Raw genomic sequence first — 4,330 nt, forward strand, 5'->3', positions numbered from 1 at the left:
GAATGTCTGCCGTCTCAAATCTATGGGATAGCCAGAAGGAGTGAGAGCTGAAGGCATTGCCTCCTTCCGGTGGTCAGGTTGGCTCTTCCAGCCCCTCTTGTCTGAGTATTTTGGGATCTCTTAGTCTTTGGTTGCAGTTCTTCGTGTTGTCAGCCCTGAGAATTTCACTGTGGCAGATTGTCTCCACTTCCACAGGGCTGCAAAGGAGGTGCAAGGTTTTGGGTACAGTGTGGGAGTCTGCTGTTGTGGTACACCGGACTCAAACAGCTGATGCCCAAGGTACCAGTCTCTGTTACGTGACTGGTCAGACGAGGAATCACCGATGCATGGCTGGAAGTTGGGGGTTCTCCACATGCATACCTCCGTGCTTGTCCCCTCTCAGCCTGGGTAGATGGCTTTTTCGGAAGATGTGCTGAGCATGGAGTAGCTCTTCTTTCCTCCTGCCCTGGGATGTGACCGGTGCACGAGCTTAGTTATCAGTGTCCGGGCTGAGGAGCCATCTGTGGTGGTGCTGCCATGCCACGGAGCCCTCGCTGACATTAACTCTTCTGCAGATGCTGCTGAAGGCTTTGGCGAGTGTTTCCAGCCCTCTGTTCTTCCATCTGCCTGGCCTGACAGGCCTGGGGGTCTCCTGTGCTCTTAAGCTGTGCTAATACCAGCAGGGTGGGTTTGGGGGTTTTAACATCAATTTCTGAACTGATTTTAAACATGTATTGAATTGCTGCATTGAGAGAGGCAGGAGTTTGGATCTTTCTCACGAACTGTCCAAGTTGCTATGGGGGAAACTTGCCCGTTTCCCAGCTTGTGTGTGTTGGCATTCCCAGCTCCCAGAGAGCCAAGGCAGAAGAGGCATGGGGGAGAACGGGTTCAGTGTGGGAATTTTGATAGGTGAAAAATGTTGATCGTTGTATAAGAGTACTTGACAGTGTCCAAACCTGATGGTGGAGTTTCAAGGTAGTGCTTTGGGAAGTGTCAGTTCTGTAAGCCTGAGTCAGGAATTCTTTCTTGGTACCCTCAAGCAGAAGAAAAGAGATGCTCTTCCCAGAGAATGAAATGGGTAAATGGCTTTCCCTGGTTGCAGTAACCAGAGAGGCTGGAACAACCTGCCCTCTATCTCCCCACATCCCTACCCCAGGGTAGGATGAGCTGTGACAGCTTCATCCCAGAGGGAAACACGGGAGCTGAGCAAGCGTAGCCTGGGAGCGAGGAGAGTGTGGAGTCTCCTGATCCCAGAGCAGCGTGGATGCTCGGCTTCAGCTCGAGTCAGTATCTCTCTGCACGCTTTGGCCCTTCCAGCACTCGGAGCAGGAAACCCTGCTCTCCTCTGGACCTTAGCAAAGCATCATCCTGCCTGGAGGGACAGCCAGGAGGTGGAGGAGACAGTGTCTTGTCCTTAGGAAGGAGGGAGACTGGGGAACGTGCATCTTCAGATGCTTTCTCCTGGAGAAAGTTGAGAGAGGCCTGGTGCACGTCCTGGCCTTTCAGCTGGCCTGGCCACAGCTTTCCAGCAGGGGTAGGGTGCAGGTTTGACCGAGCGCCTTGTAAGAAGAAAGGCTCAAAACCAGAACCGTGGCAGCCATTGAGGGATGCGGTAGGAGAGGGATGCGGTAAGCAACTTCCTCAGCTTATCCGTGCCTATTGCAAGTGTGCTGTGGCACGATGGGAGCCTTTTGTGGGACTAGAGATGTTTGCAGCAGTGGAGGGAGACTTAACGCAGGAGGTTGGGGAGAAAAAAAAGTCCAAATTTGTGTCTGGCTGCCCCTGAAAGTGCTGCATTGCTGGACTGCATCTCTTCCTTGCCTTGCTCAGCCCTGCCTTCCCCTCTCACCCTGCCAGCCCTTCCAAAGCAGGCTGAGGAATCCCCGCTGTCCCCACATCCAGACGCGCATGGAGGGTGCGGCCGGGCCTTGCTGGGAGTGGGGTGGCAGGACATGGGGCAGCGTCCCAGCCATCTCCTTGTCACCTGGTGCCAGAGGAGCTCTGTGTTGAGCTGGCAGTGCCCTGTGATGCTCACTTCCCTCCTCCTGTCTCTCCTCAGGTCTGATGCTGTTGCTCCCAATTTTCCATAAGCAGAATGAGAACCAAATCAAACGTCCTGTCGGCGCGTGTAGAGTGACGGCGGGCAGACTGCGCGGCACAGGCAGGGCCGAGAGCGGGGCAGCATGCCTGGCTGGATGGCACTCACCTCTTTATGACCACAGCCCTTCCCTCCAAGTGTTAAAGGTTCTTCTGCCTTTGGTTCCTTGTTGAGCTCTTCCTGACCCAGAAAGCGTGGAAGTGTGAAGGGTGTGCAGAGCAGTTGTTGGTTAGTTGTTCCTTCCTCTGTTCTGGCTGTTCCCCCCCAAACCTCTGACAGACCACAGTTAGCCAGCTTGTGCCTGTCTCTGCCAGGCCATGGGGATGGCAGGGGGTGTAGTACCACGAGGGACAGTTCTATATTATCATTAAAAGAATTCTATATTGTTGAATAAAAGTTTTAAAAGAAGCATTCGAGGAGGAGTATTCAGTGAGGAGGGAGCTGTGGGACAGGACCGGCCACGCTGAAGAATGCTGGCAGCGTGAGCCGTTCCCTGTGCCCTGCTAGGATAGGCTGGGCGAGGAGAGCAGGAGGAGCTAGTTGTACAAAAACACGAAGGAGCCACTTACCACCTTTGGGGGTATCCCTTCTTAGGCCCCCACGCTCTTCTGGGGGTACCTGCCTGGGTGGTGGCCTTGAGTGTTGACACTGGTACCTGCTTTTCCCAGCCCACGGGGCTTGGGCATGGGTCTGTCTCTGCAACCCAGGAGCTCCCATCTCTTCCTCTTTCTTGGGCTGAGACTCTCCTGCTCCTCCCCAGCACCATCACTGCGAAGTCCTGAGCTTGGAGGTCCTGCCGGTGGACCTCTGCATCGCAGGAGTTCCCCTGCAGACGTGGTGCTACAGACGTGGGCAGCTCTCGGGAGAGCCTGGCTGCAGTGCTGGTGGTTGTCCAAGCTGTGCTCTGGTTTTAGATGTTAACTGACCACTTGAAGCTCTGGTCTAAAAACCTCCAGCTGGACTCCGATATGACTGTACGTGGTCATTTCTCTTCCGTTGTCCCATTGCTTCACTGCTCATGTGTTAACCCTATACTGAAGCTGCCCAGACTAAGGGTACCTCTGAGACAAGGCTCTTGACTGGGAAAGACAGACCCGTTGCTGGTTACCAGGGCGGGGAGCTCAGGTAAGGTGAGCCGAGGGCTCCTGCCAGCACAGAACCACAACGGTGCTGCTCTCACCCAGCCCTGGGCAGTGGCCGAAGTGGAAATGTAGGAGTGGGTCCTCGCACAAAGCCTGTGAGTGGTACAGGTGGAAACTTGCCAACGTTGTCATTGTGCATCACATCTGGAGATATGCTAGTGGGGGGCCAGATGTGGAGATGTACATCAGGTAAGTTCAAGCTACTGGTGCTGTAAGGCAGGGCTTGGTCCATTGCCAAGGCACGGTGTAATCATAGCCCTGTTGTATCCAGGACTGTGCTCATCTCTGGCATCTAAATTCAGCAAGACTCTTCTTTGGCTGGTGTAGATCTGGCTGGTGGGGAGAGCCTGTCCCTGCAGGGAAGAGCCCATGGCGGAGTCCACCTGAGGTCCACGGGTGCTGGGCAGAAGCAGCGCTGCGAGCATATGCCAGACTGAGGTCCCTGAGGCATCGTGGCACGTCCAAGTGCTGTTGCTACCTTGTCCATCCCTCTCCTGACACTGTTGGGTCATGCCCCTCGTTCCCGCCTGCTGCAGCCCAGGTCCTCTCCAAGTCAACAACTTGTCTCTAAAGGATGCTCTCAATGACTCTTTTTAACTGTTGCTTGTCAGAAATAAAGTCTTCTTTGCCTGCCCGTTTTTTGTCTCCAGTCTGTCCAGAGTCAGAAGGGTTTTGTTCATTGTCGCCCCTTGCTCCGCTGTGACATCCATCGAACGGTGGTCACACCGAGGCAGCGTGTCCTCCTTCCTTCACTTTCTCTGCCAAAGAGCTCCAGCACACGCTGGCACTGCCTCCTTCTGTTTCCGCCCTGTTCTCTAAACACCAGCCTAGCTTCCTCCTCCTCCTCCTCCTCCTGCACTGCTCAGAGTTCAGCCAGCATGAGGTCCAAAGCCTGTGTCCAGGTTCCCTCAGCACCCAAAGCCACTTTTGCACCTTGCCTTCCCCATGCATGTGATGGCTATGGATGTCTTCCCAATTCCCTTTTTGGTTTCCTCACTGCAGCTGCCCTTCATCCTCCTGCTCCCATTGGAAAACCCAGGCTGGGGGAGACAGCTGGAGTCATCTGGACAAATCCCAGGATCTCACACTCCTTGCAGAAGACAGTTCTGGG

Source organism: Cariama cristata, unplaced genomic scaffold (assembly GCF_000690535.1).
Source record: "Cariama cristata isolate BGI_N322 unplaced genomic scaffold, ASM69053v1 scaffold29961, whole genome shotgun sequence".
NCBI classification, from domain to species: domain Eukaryota; kingdom Metazoa; phylum Chordata; class Aves; order Cariamiformes; family Cariamidae; genus Cariama; species Cariama cristata.